Source organism: Protopterus annectens, chromosome 11.part0 (genome assembly GCF_019279795.1).
Source record: "Protopterus annectens isolate FY-2018-M chromosome 11.part0, PAN1.0, whole genome shotgun sequence".
Taxonomy (NCBI): Eukaryota; Metazoa; Chordata; order Ceratodontiformes; family Protopteridae; genus Protopterus; species Protopterus annectens.
The window spans coordinates 1,524,265,903-1,524,289,023 of record NC_056745.1 but is presented as its reverse complement, the minus strand read 5'-3'; positions in this window follow the sequence as shown (position 1 = coordinate 1,524,289,023).

Sequence of the window (23,121 nt, the reverse complement as noted above, 5' to 3'; positions counted from 1 at the left end):
GGAGGCATGATCTGCCCTTAGCAAAGCCAAACTGGGTAGGGTACAAGGTTTGGTGGTTCCCAATGTCTCTGTTAATGAGTTTCATGATGATGTGTTCCATAGCCTTGCAGACCAGGCTAGTCAGGCTTATAGGGTGATAGTTCCCGGGGTCTGTTGTGGCTCCACCTTTGTGGAGCGGGATAACTGTTGCTGTGTGCTACTCTGTGGGTACATAGCCTGTAGAGAGGCTGAGTTTGAACAGTGTGTTTAGGTGAGGGGTTAGTTCATTTTGGAGCTCTTGTAAGACACAGCCTGGGACACCGTCCAGTCCCATTGAAGCTGTGTTTTTGGCTTTGGAATGGGCTGTTTTAACCTGTGTGTCGGTGATTGATGGGGTCCAACATTCTTCTGGTATGGTTATGGGCTCTTTAGGGGGTGAGGGGGGGGGTGAAGTTTGCACTAAACCTGTCTGCCAGAAGGTTTGCAATATCAGTCGGTTCAGTGTATTTTGTGCCATTCTGCACTAACTCAGAGCAGATCTGAGAATTTCCACTTATGTTCTTGACATAGCTAAAAAATGCTTTGTGGTTATCTTTGGAGTCATTGGCAATTTTTCTTTCGAAACTAGCCTTGGATGATTTAATGAGAGACCATCATTTTTATGCTGATACTGATCAGGGCTGTCTTTCCTTCTTGGGATTTTACTCTTTTCTGTACTAGTTTCCTCCTTCTGTTGTATAGCTTGTTTATGGCAGGGGTTCACCAGACTGGTTTCCTTTTCTTGGAGGAGTGACTCTTGGTTTTTCCTGGGATAGCACGATCCATGCATTCCTGCAGATGCTCATAGAGTGCCATTTCTAAAGGTTTCAGCAGCTTGGACAGCATTGTCCTTTAGCACGGGGGCTATGAACCTTTCCACCTTGGTCTTAAGTAATGTGAAGTTTGCTTTTGAAAAGCTTTTCATGGTGGTTTCCTTGATTGGGGGTGGGGATGTTTATGTACAACCTCCCCTGTTCAATGAATGGTGCTTTAATTTCAATGTGTGTGGAGTCTGTGGTACCCAAGACTTCAGGGTAGTTTGGCACAGGGTAGAACTCCTGCATAGTAGTGGCTCTGTCCTCAGGTATATGGGGAAAATGTAAGTAGTCACTGGTATGTTGAAGTATAGCATTCTGGAACTGATGTAAGTTCCTTGATGCTTATGCCTGTGACACCCCCAGCATGCCCTCTGTTGGTCTCTGGAAGCTTCCTTTAGCTAATATTCTAAGTGCTACACATAGCTTAGTCTCCACTGGTATTGGTTATCCTCAGTTTGCACTTACTCTCAGTTGAGAATGACAGAGGTTGCAGAGTTCCTGTAGTGTGTCTCTATCCACCCTGTAGTGCTCTGCAATTTCCACTTCATGCAGATCATAAAATGTTAAATGGAGTCTAAATGCCCTTCTCCTTCTTGACAGAGGCCTATTAGCAGCAGCAGCATAGACTTGGGCCAGTTGCACATACACATGAATACAAGAAACAGCAGCCCCTAATATTACTTCTGTTTACACTAGTTTCCATGGCTGTATTTGATAGGTTTAGAATTCACAGGCAAAACCTGCACTAAGGCTACACAATTGCTTTATAGTTTGTTGAATAACTCCATTTTGGTTTGGCTGATCAGCATAATTAGCTGAATTGTATTCGATTATTAGCATGCCACAATGTTTACTGTGCTTGTGTTGTGTGTACAGCTGCTTACTCAATACAAAATGGTATGCTACTATGTGCGTGTTGCGCCACTACGTGCACATGGTTTTAGGAAACCATGTAGGCTTAACTGAATCCAGCTCTAAGTGTTTTTTTTTTTTTTTTGATTGTCTGTTTAATAGGTTAATAGGCAGGATACATTTCATATTGTGAGTATAAAACATTAATAGAAAGGCCCTGATATAGTGCCTTAGAGGATTCCTACTGAAATAGTCAGGAAGTTAGAATAGCTTGACTTACATTTGACTGCTTGTGATCTATGTATAAAGTCAAGACTGTACAGTCAAAAGTAGGTCACCAGTGCTGGTACCTTTCTTCAAAGAAGTTAAGATTAAGCAGTATGAGAAAGACACATAAAGGTAATATATCATCTGAAGTTGAACAAAAAAAAAACAAAAAAAAAAACAGGGAACTCAGAATACTGCACTGGCTCAAATTTTGCATCACCAAAATAACTGCTGCAAGAAGAACACTTCTAGCTCTCTCTTTTTTAATGTATGTATTCTAGTATTTGCATTGTAAAGCTCTTCAAAATTTAAATTCCTAACATCAAACTGACAGAATGGCTTTTAGTGATGTCAGCTCCTCCCATCATTGGCCTGTCCATACTAACCTCAGCTGGCTCATGCTGCTTATATAGACATAGTCACCTCCAATTTTACACTGTACCCAAACGTCTTCTTAGTAAATACCATCAGCAGCATGAAGGGTGTATCTCATTCATTATTCCTACTCTAGAAATTGCATCATCAGACATGCATCAGTTCATTTCATCAACCCCTAAATTAGTTACTGGAAGCATTGCCTTGGGTGTAGCAAACATATCTCCATAGAGACATTGTCTCATCTGAAAACAATATCCTATCTCTCTATTAAGACTTTCTCTATGAAGCTAATGCATCAACTCATTGAAGGAAATAACCACAGCTGAACTTAAGTTACTTATAGCCATAGCTGCACTAAAGTTACTTATAACCACAGCTGCACTAAAGTTAGTTACAACCATAGCTGTACTAAAGTTACTTATAACCATAGCTGCACTAAAGTTACTTCCAGTATAATCATAGCTGCACTAATATTACGTATAACCACAGCTGCACTAAAGTTACTTATAACCACAGCTGCATTAAAGTTACTTATAACCATAGCCACACTAAAGTTACTTATAACCACAGCTGCACTAATGTTAGTTACAACCATAGCTGTACTAAAGTTACTTATAACCATAGCTGCACTAAAGTTACTTCCAGTATAATCATAGCTGCACTAATGTTATGTATAACCACAGCTGCACTAAAGTTACTTATAACCACAGCTGCATTAAAGTTACTTATAACCACAGCTGCACTAAAGTTACTTATAACCATGGCTGCACTAAAGTTACTTATAACTTTAGCTGCACTAAAGTTACTTAATACTTTCAAATAACCATAGCTGCACTAATGTACCTAATACTTTCAAATAACCATAGCTGTATTTAAGTTACTCATAACCATAACTGCACTAAAGTTACTTATAACCACAGCTGCACTAAAGTTACTTATAACCACAGTTGCACTAAAGTTACTTGCAACCATAGCTGTACAAAAGTTATTTATAACCATAGCTGCACTAAAGTTACTTACAGTATAATCATAGCTGCAGTAAAGTTACGTATAACCACAGCTACATTAAATATACTTATAACCATAGCTGCACTAAAGTTACTTATAACCACAGCTGCACTAAAGTTACTAATAACCATAGCTGCAGTAAAGTTACTTAAGACTTTCAAATAACCATAGCTGCACTAAAATTACTTATAACCATAGCTGCACTAAAGTTACTTATAACCATGGCTGCACTACAGTTACTTATAAATATAGCTGCACTAAAGTTACTTATAAGTCTAGCTGCACTAAAGTTACTTATAACCATGGCTGCACTACAGTTACTTATAAATATAGCTGCACTAAAGTTACTTATAAGTCTAGCTGCACTAAAGTTACTTATAACCATAGTTGCATTAAAGCTACTTAATATTTTCAAATAAGCATAGCTGCACTAAAGTTACTTATAACCATAGCTACACTAAAGTTACTTATAACCATAGTCGCACTAAAGTTACTTATAACCATAGCCGCACTAAAGTTACTTGTAACTACAGCTGCACTAAAGTTACTTATAACCACAGCTGTACTAAAGTTACTTATAGCCATAGCTGCACTAAAGTTACAAATAACCACAGCTGCAATAAAATTACTTATAACCATAGCTACACTAAAATTACTTATAACCATAGATGCACTAAAGTTACTTAATACTTTCAAATAACCATAGCTGCACTAATGTTACCTAATACTTTCAAATAACCACAGCTGCACTAAAATTGCTTAATACTTTCTCTTTCTCTCCATCCCAGTCCTTGGATTAAACTTACTGCTGTTCCTAATAAGGCACCTCAATCCAAGTCATAAATCTCAGCACCAGTGAATACATAATCTTTATCAACCCATCCTCAGCCATACATCTTCAACTTGTCAACATACTTTTCTGAGTTGCTAGCTCCATCTACATTCCCCCATAAACCAGTTAAGTTACTTACCTTAGGGTGAACCAGTTACCTACCTTACCTTATGGTGAGTCACTTTAAGTAAGATACTCCTTGGCATCGGCTCCATCCTGCAGCACCATTCTGTCAGCCCAGAAGACATTGTTTCTATGCAATGTCATAGATGTTATACATAACATCTATGACATTGCTTCGATGCAATGTCATAGATGTTATGTATAGCATAGATTATATCATACTGTCCAAAATCAGATACTTATTTTGAGTTGCACATTGTAGCATTTTGAGATTTGTGACTCTTTGTATCATATTTTATCACTGCATGTGTTGTATTGTGAAGTGGTATCCATCCATTTATGAAACATAAATCAATAAATACACAAATACATACATACATACATATATACCCAAATAAATGACAAAGGCAGTGAAAGAAAGAAAAGGTCTTGTAGTATACCATGCATTCCCAAGACATCTCAAGCCAAAATACAAATGTACTAGCATTTTATAATATGCATATAGTATGAAAACAGTAATATGGCACATCTCACCCACACCGCCTGCAAAGGTATCCACCATGAAAACTTCTCCAAACTGACTTTGTACTTCTAAAACAGAGGTGGCTAACTTCACAGAACCCATACCAATGGAAAATAAATGCATGACTGCCGAGTCATATGGGTTTATATTACAGCGTTGAAACACCATAACAGCGAATACAAAAAGACCAACAAGTATTCAGTGATATCCATTTCTGCGATTCACTGAAAACTTGTCAGGCAAACAAATACTTGCCCCACAATGCAACAAAGCTAATTTTACCTAAACCAAACCCACCCATGTAGGAGGCTTTCCCCGCCACACCCCCGATGTGGGGGGCTGTGTCCCCAACACCCCCTAACTAAATATACCAACTCTGAGATCACACTACAGTGGAGAAAAGGGCAAAATTGTGTAGTTGGAAAACTACATCTTTGCCCAGTAAGAATTCAGCAAATCGTGGAAATGGATTTTGCTGAAAATGGGTCTGCCTTTTTGTATTCGCTGTTACAGCATTTTGATGCCGTAATCTAGACCCAAATCATACACCAATGTACTGTACAAACATGTATATAAATGAATGGAACTAGCCATACCCATCAGAACCAAGATGCTCTCCTCCAGAAAAAGGAAGCCAGTCTGGTGGTCCCCTGCCATTAATAACGCTACAACAGAAGGAAGAAACTGTTGCAGAAAAGGTAAGTGCCAAAACTGGAAAAATTCCTTTATTAGCCTTAATAAAAAGTTTAGATCCCTCATCAAAACCTCCAAAGCCAGCTATTAAGGCAGAATTGCAGCAGACACTAAAAACAACCACAGAGCCTTCTATAGTTATAGCAAGAATCTGCATGGCAATACCCAGATTTGCACTGAGTTACTGCACAATGGAACCTTCTATACTGAGCCAACAGCTATTGCCAACATACTGACTGACAGATTCAGTGCCAACTTTACCCAGGGACCATACCAGAAGAATGCCAGGCACCCAGCATTACTGCAGCACAGGTTAAAGCTGCATTGTTTAAGGCCAATAATACAGCTTCCATGGGACCCAACAATATCCCTGGCAGTGTTCTACATGAATTACGAAGTGAACTGGCACCACATCTGTGTGCTCTGTCCACTCAGAGCCTCACCTCAGGCACACTGCTACAGTCATCCCTCTCCATAAAGGATGAGTGACTACAGACTCTGGAAATTATTGCCCCATTAAACTGACGAATCTGATATGTAAGGCTATGGAGCGCATCATCATGGACCTAATTAACAAGGATATAGGGAATTTCCAAACTGTAGATCTCACACAATTTGGTTTTGTGAATGGTAGATCATGCCTGCTCAACCTGGTTGACATCTTTGAGTCAGTCACCAGAGTTGTGGATGAAGGCAAGGAAGTTCATACAGCCTACCTCGAATTGGTCAAGGCCTTTTATACCATTCCTCACTCAGAAATTATTGATAAGCTGAGCAAACTAGGCCTCAACCCCTATATTGTTAGGTGTGTTGCAAATTGGCTCACAAATAGAACCCACAGTGTGAAAGTAGCAGACTCCATGTCAGACTGCCGATTAGTCACGAGTGGAGTCCCACAGGGATCGGTCCTGGGTCATCTCCTGTTTGGCATCTACTTCTCAGAAGTCCAGGCCAACACGTAGGGACTCTGGCTGACCAAATTCACAGACAACTGCAAGCTCGGAGCCATTATTAACTGCCCAAGTGATGCAGACACCCTACAGAAAGGCCTCACCGAGACCAATGACTGATGTAAAAACTATGGCATTCAGCTTAATGCCATAAAATGTGTTGTCATCCCCTTTGGGAAAAACTCAGTTCCCACTAATTACCACATTGATGGTAGCCCACTGAACACTGACGGCATTATAAGAGATCTGGGGACACACATTGACAGCAACCTCTCTTTCGACCACCACATTGCCACTGTCGTCAGAATGTCTTCTATGTGGCATGTCTGTTTACCAAGGGTTTTGCATCCAGGAAGAAAGAAGTCATCATTTCTCTCTACTGTTCCCTCATTAGACCAATCATAGAGTGTGCCCCATTTGGCATGTACCTCACTAGACAGTTGCATCAGCTGGACAGGCCACAAAAGTACCTCATAAAGAGGATCCTAGGCCTTAAACACATGTCCTACATGGACAGACTCAAAAAACTCCAGCTATTCTCTGTCTCATATCATCTACTAAGAGGCAATCTCTGCTTGACTTACAAAGCCATGCCTGATCCAGCTCTGTTAGAAATGCTACATCTAAAGAAATCCCAGTCCCTTCACAACACACGCTTCAGAGATGTCACCCTGATTACCACAATCAACAGAAATTGCTAGAAGGACCATTTTCATAACCCAGAGACTGCACATGCTCTGTAATAGACTTCCCATACATGTCAAGCAGAGCACCTTAGAAATCTTGATGAGTGGATAGAATAGACTTCCCATACATGTCAAGCAGAGCACCTCAGAAATCTTAATGAGTGGATAGGAAATAGAAAGTTCACCTGGGGAATCACTCCAGTGGCTCTACTTGATAGAGGCATTGGGAACTAGCAACAGGCAGCACAATGCCAGGGCACTTCTATATGCTAGGCTTGTAAAGGTCCCAGGGCCATTAGCTAAGTACACACCTCTGAACCTATGAACCTATGAACTAAGGTCACTCCTAAATGTTAAATCACACTGCTGAGGGACAAAAGCAACTCTTCTTTTTTGATAACAATTTGGATAAACATAGACAGTTTGGAGATTAAATTTGTGTTATTAAAGATACAAATGGTAGAGAGATTGTACTCTTTTTTGTTAACCCTGTCCAGAACCCATATATTTTTGCTGTGACATTAGTCAACTGCTTTTGAAACTCATAGTTTCCTAAATGAATGGTATTTACCACAGCACCAAGCATGTCTGCACATAATGTGTTGTCTGCAGGCAAACACTTTAGGTGGTGGAGACATGATGGCTACATCTGACTCAACAGTTGTAGGTGTTATCCTTGGCTGTAAAGTAAAAGTTATGGGTTCATGTGCAAAAAACAGCAGTTTCAAGGCCAATCTGTGTCTTTGTCATTGTTAATTTAAACTTTATGGTGAAGCTAGCCACAAGACTACCTTACAGAAACTGTAAGAGGAAACATACTAAAATCACCGATAACCTACCATATGCACCACAGCCTGCATTGTCAGGGATTATCTTTCTCAGTGCATGCATGAAAAAGTATTACTGACCAGACAGACAGATGCTCTAAGTATGAAAATGTGTATCTATTTATTCATTAGCCAGGATGTTCAACTTCTCCCAGTGCCTGTTTATGAGAGAGAGATGTAGGAGAGCTATCAATACTCCAAAAAGAAATTAGTAGAGGAAACCGCAACCACGCCAACACTATAAGCAAAATAAATCGCTAAATAAAAAGTTTATTTTTATGTGGGACATACTTGAAACCCTTAGTAAATAAATCAAAAAATGTGTTAGTTATAAGGATGTCACTATAATTATAAATATGATATCCTGCTCTGTTAAATACAGAAAAATTTTCCCCTTGCAATTCTACAACAATAGGTTCCCCACCATTTACCATTTCGGGTACCTGTTTTGGTTCCTGTTGGTATTGTATCTCCCTCCCTGTGGTTGGGGAGGGCGAACTGGCGAAAAATTATAATTATTTTGTTGTTTTCCTGATTCTTTCTGATCTCCTAGGTAGGACATCCTGTTCTAAATAGTCCCCTTCCTGGTTATTGTCTACACCCCTCAAATTAAAAGTGTTATGGGAAGTATCCTGAGGACAAGGCATATTATTACTATTTTGACCCTTCTCATAATACCTAGAGTGTACCGGTGGGGGTTTAGGATATTGTCGCCCCACTTGGTACTCTTTAATATCTCGGTCAAGTTTTCTATGTTTTCTACGTAATATCTCATCACATTTCCTATCAACTTGTACCCTTATGTCATAGTACTTTTTCTTCTCTTGTTCAACAGTAAATAATAGATCGTTTGTAACATATTCGTTGTATTTGTCAATGTCTGTCTCTAAAACACGCATATCACGTTCATTTTTGTTAATAATGGCTTGAACAATGTTAAAGCCACACAAATCAAATGCTTTTATAAGTTCCTGATGGAATTTGCTACCATCCAAAACATTATTAGGATATTTAAAAATACGTAGTCCCTTAGGCACTATTTTTTTATGTAAACATTCACGTAGGTATAAATTGTCCAATTGTAAAGTCTTATACCTATAAAGTGAAGTCTGTAAAGCAGTTAATGGTTCAGCGAAAGTACTGAGACTAACACTCATCGTGAACAGCCATCTACGTTCCAGGAGTGGATACAGGCTAAACCTACCTTTAACCCTAATGGAAGGAGCGATGCCAACAACGTGGAAAACAGTACTTTAGCTGAACAATTAACTGCTTTACAGACTTCACTTTATAGGTATAAGACTTTACAATTGGACAATTTATACCTACGTGAATGTTTACATAAAAAAATAGTCCCTAAGGGACTATGTATTAGATGGTAGCGAATTCTATCAGGAACTTATAAAAGCATTTGATTTCTGTGGCTTTAACATTGTTCAAGCCATTATTAACAAAAATGAACGTGATATGCATGTTTTAGAGACAGACATTGACAAATACAATGAATATGTTACAAACGATCTATTATTTACTGTTGAACAAGAGAAGAAAAAGTACTATGACATACCAACAGAAACCAAAACAGGTACCCGAAATGGTTAATGGTGGGGAACCTATTGTTGTAGAATTGCAAGGGGAAAATTTTTATGTATTTAACAGAGCAGGATATCATATTTATAATTATAGTGACATCCTTATAACTAACACGTTTTTTGATTTATTTACTAAGGGTTTCAAGTATGTCCCACATAAAAATAAACTTTTTATTTAGCGATTTATTTCGCTTATAGTGTTGGCGTGGTTGCGGTTTCCTCTACTGATTTCTTTTTGGATTACTGGTGTTTTTAAGTCAGTCGAGTATACTTTCAGTGTTTTTGGTGTATTCACATGGCGACTCGGATGGGGGAGACCAAATCCACGGACACTACGGATATCATGTTCCGGATGGAAGTTGGCAAAATTCAGAAGCTTACTGGCCAACTAACTCAATTAATAGAACTTCTCATGCTTTTGAGCTCAGAACTTAAACCTAACCACCAGAGTACAAAAGTAAACCCCTCTACGGGATCTACTCCAGTTTCTTTGCCACCTAGGGAACTCAACCAGGGTGGTACAGCACGGCAAACGGAAGTTGATTCCAGTGCATCAACTACTGATTTTCGGGTTACACCAAGAGCGTTACGCTCCAATCATTCAGAGGTTAATGAAGAAGAGACTAACACTCATCGTGAACAGCCATCTACGTTCCAGGAGTGGATACAGGCTAAACCTACCTTTAACCCTAATGGAAGGAGCGATGCCAACAATGCAGAAAACAGTAGTTTCGCTGAACAATTAACTGCTTTACAGACTTCACTTTATAGGTATAAGACTTTACAATTGGACAATTTATACCTATGTGAATGTTTACATAAAAAAATAGTCCCTAAGGGACTACGTATTTTTAAATATCCTAATAATGTTTTAGATGGTAGCGAATTCCATCAGGAACTTATAAAAGCATTTGATTTGTGTGGCTTTAACATTGTTCAAGCCATTATTAACAAAAATTAACGTGATATGCATGTTTTAGAGACAGGCATTGACAAATACAACAAATATGTTACAAACGATCTATTATTTACTGTTGAACAAGAGAAGAAAAAGTACTATGACATAAGGGTACAAGTTGATAGGAAATGTGATGAGATATTACTTAGAAAACATAGAAAACTTGACCGAGATATTAAAGAGTACCAAGAGGGGCGACAATATCCTAAACCCCCACCGGTACACTCTAGGTATTATGAGAAGGGTCAAAATAGTAATAATATGCCTTGTCCTCAGGATACTTCCCATAACACTTTTAATTTGAGGGGTGTAGACAATAACCAGGAAGGGGACTATTTAGAACAGGATGTCCTACCTAGGAGATCAGAAAGAATCAGAAAACAACAAAATAATTATAATTTTTCGCCAGTTCACCCTCCCCAACCACAGGGAGGGAGATACAATACCAACAGAAACCAAAACAGGTACCCGAAATGGTAAATGGTGGGGAACCTATTGTTGTAGAATTGCAAGGGGAAATTTTTTCTGTATTTAACAGAGCAGGATATCATATTTATAATTATAGTGACATCCTTATAACTAACACGTTTTTTGATTTATTTACTAAGGGTTTCAAGTATGTCCCACATAAAAATAAACTTTTTATTTAGCGATTTATTTCGCTTATAGTGTTGGCGTGGTGGCGGTTTCCTCTACTGATTTCTTTTTGGATTACTGGTGTTTTTAAGTCAGTCGAGTATACTTTCAGTGTTTTTAGAGCTATCAGTACACTATAATGATAGTACAGCATTTGTTGTCTTCAAAGAAATGACACGATGTAGACGTATATATACAGCTGTAAATCTATAAAATGTATAATGGACAGAATACCTAATCCACTGATAAGTACTCAGTAAAACTTAGAATTCAAAGGGTGCGCAAAATATACACATAGATACTTGCTTGCTTTTGTCTCAGTACTTTTGTTATTAATAATGTTTGTGTTTTTTATTGCTCCTGAATCTGATTTTCAGCTGCCACCAGCACTTCCCACTATTTACTGGCTCTATGAGACTCACCTTTGCCCCCCTCCCTTGGGGCTCTTTCTAACTCATTTGTAGGACTAATGGGGAGACTGAGGATGTGGTGGAGTACCACTCTACTGCTGGATAACATACTTTAATCCATCAATCCATGGCAGCTTTATAAGGTCCACTACGGTTGCTTTCTGGAGGCACATGACCACATACAGGCATGCCCAACCTCCAACCCAAGTGACACACCACATACAGCATGCAATTCATAAGGGTCTTCATGCTGTCATTACAGTGAGCCAAGCTGCCTCTACCTCAGGCTGAATGAGCCTAAATTGCTTTATCACCACCACCACCACCCCCCCCCCCCCCCGATCACTCCATCATCCATGCTGCTAATCAAATGCAAGTCATCTAGAGTGCAGTCAGGGCTTTATCCCCCTGAGCCACTGGGTCTGGCATAATTGCACATTTTTGCATGTGCTACTAAAACATTTCCCTGTCTTCCAGTATATGAAAAGGACTGAAGTAATGTGATAAGCACATGCATTCTTTCATCTGTGTTCCCCACTGGAGCCATCTATTTTTGAATTCTTACACATACGTATCTTCCTTGAAGCCATTATGTGTCTACCAGAGGTCTGCCTGGCTTTACCACAGCCTATGATTACCAGTTCATAAGATAGATGGCTATCAGCAGCTGAAGGCATCCATTTCTCCAGTCTTTATGCCATACCAGCAATGCTAACTAAATCAGTGTCTCTGGTGCAGAGAGGTAAACTCTCTCTGTGATATGAGACTGCCCCTTTTCTATGGTTTTCAATTTTCACAAATATGCTTATAGAAGCATATTTGATGCAGCATTTATTGACTCTCAAATTATGGAATTAGTTTCAGTTTGGAGGGTTTTCCTAGCAGTTAACAAAATATATTAAAATACTACTAATGATATTGATAGATGTGTTTAACAAAGCACCTGCAATATGTGGCTTCAGGAATATGAACTTTATAAAGACATAACTGAATTTTGTTTTTATACTCTATAACATATCCATATATTGACTCTGTTAAAACGTATACAGTCTGCTTACATATAAAAAAACATTACTTTGTAAATTGAATAGTAATTCATAACTAACCCTGCACATACTAGAAATTGTCTACAGTAAAATCTTCATCTTAAGTGATTAAGTACTTAATGGCGTTCCTCTTCCAAACAGCTTGTACGTTTTGACAATATTTTCTTTATGTTAAATCATTTACTCTACCAGCCAAGAGATAACAGAGCGGTTATCGGGCAAGACATCTAATCTGCAGTGGATTATAACACATTACATTGCTTGAGTAATAAAACAGAATTTATTTCTTGAGAAGAGCTCATGTTTTTCCTTGCAGTGACTAAAATCATGTTGCTAGGTTACAGACAAATAAGGAAGCTGTAGTACTGAGCATAAGACGTCTGTAGCACTGAAAGCAGATTCTTACAAGATGTAGAAATGAGTGCACTTGTAATAGCTGCGTACTATTATTTCTGTGTTGGACCTCAGTGATCATTGTCAAAAATTTGACCTTGTTTCAGCATTTGCTAGTTATTTCTTAGTTATCTGTTTTCCATATCACACAAAGGCTGACATGACACAGGTTCAAAATATTGACGTATGTATAACTTCATGGAATGGCCAGGAGATTTTCAGAGACATTCTAGGAACATAAATATGTTGCTAAAAGGCACTTAGTTTTTATCCTCATATACAACATTTAAAGCAAATAATTCCAGATACTTTACATCATATTTACATAAGATATCCAAACATTACTCTTTTACCATCACCCAAACATACCTTATACTGCAATTTGTTCAAAAAAACACATTTTTCAGTACAGCAATAACATCAGATACATAGGTTTTATTACTTGACTATGTTATGAATCTTTATTTCGTAAGACCACTTGGTCATGATCAAAATTATATTATGTCCATTTCTTTTATGTTGACCTATATTTCCTTTTAGATATTTTCTCTCTTCAGTAACCAGAATGCCTGCTTTATCCATGAAGACATTTGTAGGAATTAGGCAAGTAGAATAAGGCCTTTTTCACACCTGTCATAATGGTGAATTCCAGTCAATTGTTGTTCTTTAGGACACAGGTTGGTCCAATAACTCCTGGAATCTCAACACAAATTAATGTGCACATGCTAAAGTATAATTCTGCAGAATACACTTCTTATTTCAGACCTTCAGTTTGAAAGTATAACTACTACTGAATCTCCATCATGACACCACTAGATATTTACTATTATGTCTAATTATTATTATTTTTTTTTATTTTATTCCTTGCTGACCAGGTTAGTCCCACTAGGCTAGTGGGCTAGTGGTCTGTTTTCAGGGGACCTCAGAGGTGATATTTTATGAGTCTATATTATATGCGTGAACGCTTAGGTTATCGAATACAACATGATCAACACCTATTCAGTGAATGCACAAGTCAGCAAAACCTTACAATGCAGAAAAACACATCACCGAAAACTTTTACTTGGCCAACACTGTTCCACCCACTAACGAAAACAAAACACACTTCCCACTACATTGCTCGCTACATACTACCCACCCAAACAAAATAAATAAGCCACTTACATACACTAACCTAAACCCTACTTCTAAACCTTCACTAACACATACATACATTACTTTCTATGCACTTACCTTAACCCGCACCCTAACCCTAAGGTCCGTAACTATAGCACACTTACCTTAATAAGCTATACCAAAACAAAATAAATAATCCACACACATACACTTAACCAAACCCTACTTCTAATCCTTACATACATTACTATCTATGCACTTACCTTAACCCTCACCCTAACCCTAAGGTCTGTAACTATCGCACACTTACCTTACGGAGCTACACCGCAGAAGGGCCAACTATGCCGAATCGGGATTTTGAATTTTGCTGTTTGCAGCATTCAGTGTTCTCGTGGTTTGCTTATTAGGTGTCAATTGTGCCATATTTGACAACCTAAGCATTCGCACTTACGATATAGATCCATAGTTTACAATACTAGGAGAAATTTGACCAGGGAATCTGGGAAATTCTCATACTCTTTGGAGTTGCTAGGTGGTACCAGTGGGCTCCTACAGCAGTAAGAAATAGACCTAAGGGAAGCAGCAGCAACATAGAGAAGGAGAGAAGCCATGGAGAGTTTGGAAGTGGAAAGTGAGAATTTGGAGAAAAATGTGTTCAGTGTGGAGTTTCAGAATATAATCAAAGATTTCTGTGTGATGAATGTTATAAATGAGCAGTGTTTAGCTGTTTCCATGCACAAGGAATTAAGCAAGTCTGTTGAAGTGAAGCACATAACAGAACTGGCTTCTGAGGGGCTTGCAGATAACGTTGTTGCAAATAATCAAGCAGGATAATTCGACTGACAGTTCTGCTGTTTCATGGAGTGAGATAGCAGATAACTTTTTCAGAAGCGTTGAGGATGGTAATATGGAAAAGGAACCAGGCGATGTGACAGCAGAGAATTCAGTGGTTAAAGTTTATGCAGCAGTGAGAGAAAGTAAAAGATGAAAGCAGCAACAAACTGAGAAGTTGTCTTTTGTGGCAGCAGATAATGCAGTAACCAAAACATATGTCGCATTTGCAACAAGCAAAACAGGAGAGAGGCAGAGCACTGTAAAGAAAACTGTTTATTTAGAAAGAAGAGAAGATAATCTGTGAGACTAAGAACAAAAAATTACACTGTAATAAACATATATTATTTATGGGACAATTTGATAACTTTTATGGGTTTTAAAGCTGAAGAAATTCACCCCAGGATTCAATAAACTTTGTGTAGGCTTCACACAAAGCATACATGGACTTTACATGTGTGAGCAGTGGTGCTCGTCAAGCAGCAGCTTGCACCACCACCCAATGAATATTCATGCCACACGCCACATTTAAGCAAGGTTTCATGGCTGACAACAGAGTTGCCAGACAGAAAACCATGTAAGTGAACACAGATAAAAATCCTGTTTACAGCAGAGATTTCAAGGTCCGCAGTTTTGTGCGGAATGCACCAGTGATCACCAGGGCTTCAGAGATAGCTCTCAATCTTTTAGTGCAAGGCATCTGTACAAAGGCCAACATAATGTGGGGACAATGACCCAGAAATAGGGACATATTTGGCATATGTGCCCTATAAAAATGTACTTGAATTACCAGGAGTTTATGTTCATATGCGTGTTCTGAATGATTTGCAGTATAAAACTCAAACTTACCTCTCAACCTCTTACAGAAAAAAATCTGGAAAAAGCCATAAATAATGAGGGGGACAAAGGGCCAAAGTAGGGACTGATTTTTAATATTGCTCTTACAAACTTAGAAAGTTGATATAATCATATGTTTTACATTAGCATGCATGTTCTGAAGAGAATGAAGTCTGAAACTCAAATGTCTGTCATTATTTTCTGATTTCATTCTGTAAGGATATGACAATGATTTGCCAGAAAACCAAGGTTTTATGAGGAAAAGTTAAAAAATATGAGACAAAAAGCTGGATGTTCAGCAAAAATCTGGACAGTTGAGAGGTATGAACTGAAATGTAAATAATATTGAATCATATCAGCCTTGAGAATACCCCAGTCATATGGCAGTAAGCCACGAATTTGAAAAGGAGCACATCTGGACATCTTGTGACTATCCGAACAGTTTAGAGGTATGAATGAAAAGTATATGGTCCAAACACAGTACAGGACAGTGTCTCTAGGGTGAAGAGAATTGTGATATCCCATTCCTGGCATGCTATACTGAAGCTGTGTAAATGATCTGCAATGGTACGTGGACTGCCATGCAAAATATACACTCAGGGGAAGTGTGTGTATTGAATGGGTACACAGAAGAATTGTAGGACTGAACACAGGGAAAGAGGACAGGTGAAACAACCTAATGTATAGCAGATGAGGACATGTCAATGGAAGATGGTTGTAGCAGCAACACCAATTACATATCTATACGGTACAGTAGGGGGCAGCACAGTGAAAATGTGTATTATATGACTGTCACACAAGGTGACTTAATAATGGGGAGGATGTTTGTGCGAGATAAGCATGCTTACATGAATAATGCAGATGAAATCAGGGATCTGACATACAGCTGGGGCAGGATGCATATTGTGAAGCTTTGCAAACTGATATGCCTGAATATGAGTGTAATTTCAGCAAGTGGGGCACAGGCTCTTGGAAAACATGAAAATAATCAACCACAATCATGGACAATATCAGAATAATACTGCCGGCAATCCCATGCCTCTGGCATAACATATATGATTTAGAGTGATAACAGATGATTCTGTACAAACACAGTTGAACAGCTATTATGATACACCCGCACTCTATTAGGGTAATCACACACACTTTCTGGCACCATAACATCTGCTGGAGGTATTAAGAAGGACACTGCTATACCTGTATGTGACATTATGATCAATACGGACTAGTTGACTAGTGTGCATGGCAGATATATACGCTGTCACAAATGATATCCATGCCATTAATGTTGTCAAATACCTATGTATGTAGTGTGTTCATCACCAGAACAAGTAGCACACATGCATCTGGAGTCACAACATGATTGGTGTTCCACACCATCAGACAATAATGTATATGCCACAAAAAGAATACATAGGTATGGCCAATAAGCTGCCTGACAGCTCACTGTGACATAGGTGGTACACATCAGTTACACATCACTGGAAGATGTGTACATAGGTGCATGAAAAAAGGTGCATTGTAGTCAGTTATTGGTGTGATGAAAGGTGGGAACTAGGGAGGTATTATGGCCTCTAATGTGGATGTCTTTCACATACCTAGTACTTGTGTTACATTCAAGGGAGTAGTCAGCAGTGTGACCACATGCTGGTGGATGTTCCACTTACCATCTACCCCAGGACACAGGTCGTATACCTACTGGTCTGATTATAGGGTGTGATGTCCACATTATACTTAGGTTGTGTGTTTGTTTTCTTGACTTAACAAATCTCCCTATGATTTCTTGTCATTGCATGTATTGTCATGGCTGTGGCAGCAATCTTTGATATGTGTTGATGCGGTCTGTATTTTACTAATATCACAGTTGGAGTCAGTGATTGCCCATAATCTGTAGTCCTTCCAGCAGCTATCTAGACATAGGCTATATATGCCATTTGTGTTGCCCATCAGTTAAATAATGGACAGGAAAGGGCCTAGCAGACAGCCCTGATGTATGGACCTGATCACTGGACCTGAGATATATGTCACTTCAAACTTTTCAACACAGTGAGATGCCATGTATGTGATACACTGGTCTATCCATTTGGTGATATAGCTGTTTATGGCCACATATCACAGTGCTGATTGAATACCTCAGTCTGGATTTGTATCAAATGGCTTGACCTGTTCAAGATCCAGAAGATGATAGTGTCATCATTATGCATGCCCTTGATGACCTGTTTGAGGACATCTATCAGATGTAACAGACATGATGTAGCATTAACAACTCACATAAGTCTGTTGCACACAGGCAGGATATTACTAGTGTCCATTTAGAAGTGGTCCAAAGTGAAATGTTGTTCTACTTCACAGCTGAGGAGAGTCAGAATGTGTCTATACATGCATACAACATGTGCTGTCCCCCCAACTCAGATGAATACATGCTAATGTACATATTTCTATGGGAACACAGCCCATGTGGAGGGTGTGTTGAACTGTATATTCAACTGTATCTGGAAGGTGTATGTGCTGAGTCACGCCTTAGGTGATCTGTAATGTTGCCCCAACCCATTGATTTGGTGTGATAGGCCAGGATGATGGTAAGACAGTATATTCCACCTATTGTTATATGGCCTAGGGTTTTGACACAATCCCCCATGCGGGTATCATTGAGAAACTCTCCCTGCTGGGAAGTAACCAATTGGCTCACTGACAGAACACATATTGTGAAAGTTGGTGAATCCACCTATACCAGTAGAGCTGTCACCACTGGCAAACCCCAGGAATCTGTGCTTGGCCCTTTACTGCTTGGACTGTATTTTGTGACATTCCAGGCTAAAGTATATGACCTTTGCCTTCCCAAGATTGCTAATTCTTGCATATTGAGTGCAATCATTAAGTCCACCAATAATAACATACTACAGAAGGAGCTTAACAAAGACAAATGATTGGTGACAAAGCCATACGATCTACAAATAACTGCAGAAATGTGTCTTTATTTTGTCCTTCTAAAAAGTGGAAGTCCATGTTTATGACAGCATTGACAACAGTCCTGCTATACCGAAAACAAGTGATGCAGGCACTGGCAACCCATGATGACAGCAATCTGAACTTCAACCAGAAAGTGTCCACAGTGGTATTGAAAGCCTATATTATGCACATCATAAGTCATGCCATCATATTCAGATCACGGGATTGTATGACAGCACTGTACTCTAACCTCATCAGAATACTAATAGAGTATAATGCTCTCTTTTGCATGAACTTCACCAGAACATGCGGCAGCTGTATAGACCACAGGGCTTTTTTATCAAGAAAATATTGGGCCTACAAACCATGCCATGAAGTATGTGGATAAAATGAAAGCCATGTCACTACAATCTGCATCGTATAGGATGAGGTGACTTCTACGTGGTCTCCAGGCCAGTCTCTGATCCTGCCCTGGTGGGAATAGTGCATATCTATGAATCTGATATAGCTGATTACAACAGCAGTGTTTGATGTGGAAAATAAGGTAATGACAGTGTCCCACATGCAAATGTAAAACACTCTCTGTAATGTAAAGCAAGAGTACACACACACACACACACACACACACACACACACACACACACACACACACACACACACACACACACACACACACACTGCAGTGAGAACAAAATCCCTACTTATCTAAGTACACATACTACAGAACTCAGTACTTTACACAAGTGCCATGACACAAGACTGCAGGTCAACTTATAGTGGATGACATCAGTAGGCCATGTTGGTGAGAAGATATTGGGAAGCCTGCGTAGGTTCATAGGTTCATGATAGGAGGTTACTAGCCTAATGGCCCTAGGGCAATAATCATAGTTGGATAGTCATTGTTAGCAGAGAAATTTTGTGAGCAGCACCAACTGGCCCTGTCCATGAGGGACATAGTTGCCACCCCGGGGGTGAATCTACAATCACCCACCCAGTTGTCAAGGTTGCATTACAATAGGTACATTGATGAGCACTGTTTCACATGCAGTGGGAACCTATTACAGTGGAATTTCAATTGTGGTAGATATATCTATCTCCCCAACATGTTCTGTTTATGTCACAGGCTAGGTTGAGATCCCTGGAGCAAGTTATTCTTGCCCCATTTGATTTGCAGATGTCCAGCATTTCCAGTAAGGCAGGGTCTTTGACTGTTCTGTATGCCAGACATATGTCACCTTTCAGCAGCCTGCATGATACTGCGTACAGTGAAAGATCTTTCAGTCTTTCCATGTATGTCATGTTTTGAAGGTCCTGGATCCTCCCAGTCACAAACCTCTGTGTATTCCCCAGTTGCTGCAGGTGCCTGGTGAGGTACAAACAGAAGGGAGTATTATACTCAAATAGTGTACTGATAAGAGTACAGCAGAGCTATGACCAAACTGGTCTTGGATGTGATGGCCTTATTTATGAGGTGCACAGTGTAGAATGTGTGTCCCTCCACTATGGACACATAGTGATTGAAGTGTAGATTGCTATCAAAATGTGTTCCCAAGTCTCGCAATACTGTGTTTGAACTTAGGGGGTGCTATGTACAGAAAAATTATCAGGGGTGCATAATTACTAAAGGGGACAATGAGGCATTTTTGTTTTAACTCAGTCCCTTCAATACAACCCTTTTGAGTGTGTACCTTTAACTCCTAGTGGTTGTGGCCCGAGCCTTTAAAGATGAAGTTATCACCTTACAATTCTAAAAAAATACTCATTGACAGAGGTCAGATATCAATTCAGTTGTGTTTGCCATCATGTATACTTCAAGATAAAATATTCTGATACCTTGTATGCAGCATGATTTTGGAATTATTAATGTAAGTATGAACAAGTAACATTTGATGCCTAGAGCAGCAGGAGCAGGTAACTGCAGATGCACCTGGAGGCGTCACTCGGATGTAATGAGTTAAGGTTCAAGTCCATGAGTTTGCCACCAATCATTTGTCTGTATCAGCCTCTTCTGTAATATGTTACCATCATTGGGGGACTCTATATGACCATGTCCAGTTAACAGTCATCTGCAAACTTGGTAAACCATAGGCCATCTACCTTTACCCAGGCTTCAGAGAAATAGTTGTCAAACAGTTGAGGGACCAGGACAGATCCCTGTGATATTCCACTAGTAAGTGGTCTAGTGGTGGAGGTGCAGTCCCCAAATTTGACAGTGTGCGTTCTGTCAATGAGCCAGTTGGCTATCCATCTAGCAATGTATGAGTTAATTTCCAGATGGAAGATTTTCTGTATGGTACATGAATGGGGAATAGTGTGAAAGGCCTTGCATATCTTATCATATGCAATGTTTCCTGTTATCTCTCATCCAAGTCTTTGGAGTCAGTATCAAAGAAGTCCACTAGGTTTAATAATCAAGATTTACCCTTCACAAAACCAAATCCAAAACCAATATGGGTTGGGTCAAGTGTGTTGAAGGTCACCTATGTCCTAGTAGATAAGATCCATGCTGATTTCTTCCCTAGCCTTGCAGATAAGGCTTTTTTGGCTTATGGGTGAATAGTTGTAGTTTTGCATGTGACCAGATTGATGTGCATTGCATATCACACAACACTGGATATTAATTTCTGTAGTGAAGGTGATATATGTGTGGATAAAGTACTGAGACACCAAGGTTGCAGTGCTTGGGGGGAGGCGACACATGGCTGTATTGTAAATATTTGACGTATTATTAGATACAGCCTAAAGTTTGTTATGTTTCCACACGCAATTGCATGTCAGAGACAGAAAATGGACAGTAAAAAGCAGTAATATGTTACAATGTGTTCCATAATGTGCAATCAGAGGGTTTGTGTGGTGGTTGACAAAGTGATTGCACATGCAAGATACACATTTCCAATACTATTCATGTTTGCATGTTCGCGCATAGCTATGCGACAAACATGACTGTGTTGCTAAAGTCTGAAATGTAGTATTCAGTGTATAAAGCACACCTGCTGGTTAACTGACTCTGTGACAGCACATGTTAATGTATTGATATATTTCTTTTTGGGCCCAGATGATACTGGCTTCAAATCCAGGTGTATCTAATACTTTTAAATAAACATTGTTAAGACAATGACATGAATTCTTTATAGTATATATGTTGCTGTGTGTTGGCATAGCACAGCAGGGTTAAGTGTCATTGCAGCATTTTGCCTCTGCTCACTCTTGCTGCATATTTGTGCATCATGCACACCTCTGCGCAAACATGGAGCCCAAAAAGTGAAGGGGTCCATTGCTTTTTCTGCTACTTATGTGTGTTGTGTGTGATTCTATTTTTTCACTAGATTAAAGGTGTTAAAAATGGGGTAGATAGGAAAGTGGTGAAATAGGGAGCAAGCAGGGGGAAGAAAAAAGGGAAAGCAGTTCAGGAATGTGCAGGAGGGTGGTAGAAAAGAACCACAGGTATCCATTTCTTTAACAGTGTAAACTGTAAATGTGTGCAGAATATTAATTGAATTTGGACTGTCACCTATACAAAGAGGAATGACCACAACGCAATCATGTTGTATTTCCAAAAGGACCAAATCAAGTGTGTCAAGCAGACACATGTTTGAAATGGAAAGATATATATGGGATGATTTTTTTTTCTGACAGGTGACCATTTATTTTTATTCGAGAGAGAGAGAGAGAAATGTGGGGCAAGGGACATAGGTATGTCTGGGTCAGGTAAGTTCGATAGGTGAGGGAGCAGTTGAAGATAGACAAGATAAACAAGACAAGAGACAGGCACATTGATGGACACAAAAGGTTGGAGGACACCATGATTGAGGTGAAGGAGGGGACAACCAAAGCCCATGCCCATCAGGCTTGGAGACAGTGAAAATCGAGTCCTCACCCACTGTCCGCTGGAGTACATGACATCTTTTCCTCCTATGGAACTTGCGAGAGAGCGGCCTCTCCATCTGCCTTATGTGTGCACCAATGGTGTAGTGCATGACCCTACACACCATCCCTGGAAACTCACTGTGGCTGATGAAATCACCATCTCTGTCACTCCTCCTGGAGGGTACTACTAGACCAGCCTACAGGGCAGGACTAACTGAGGGTGCAGGCAGTGGAGAGGCTGCATAGGCAGTGCTGCCAGATTGGCTCCCTGATGTGCTGGGCATCGATACTGGAGCTGGTGAGCTGGGAGCAGGCTGATCCACTTGGGCTGGCCTACTTCACAGTGCTGTGGAGCATTTAGTGATGTGGTACACATGGATGACATGGACATATTTTGACGACCCATAATAAATGTAAAAATAAAATAAAATAAAAAGTAAAATAAAATAAAACAAAATAAAAATATATATTTTTAAAAATAAACGAAAATAAAAATAAATAAAATAGAAAA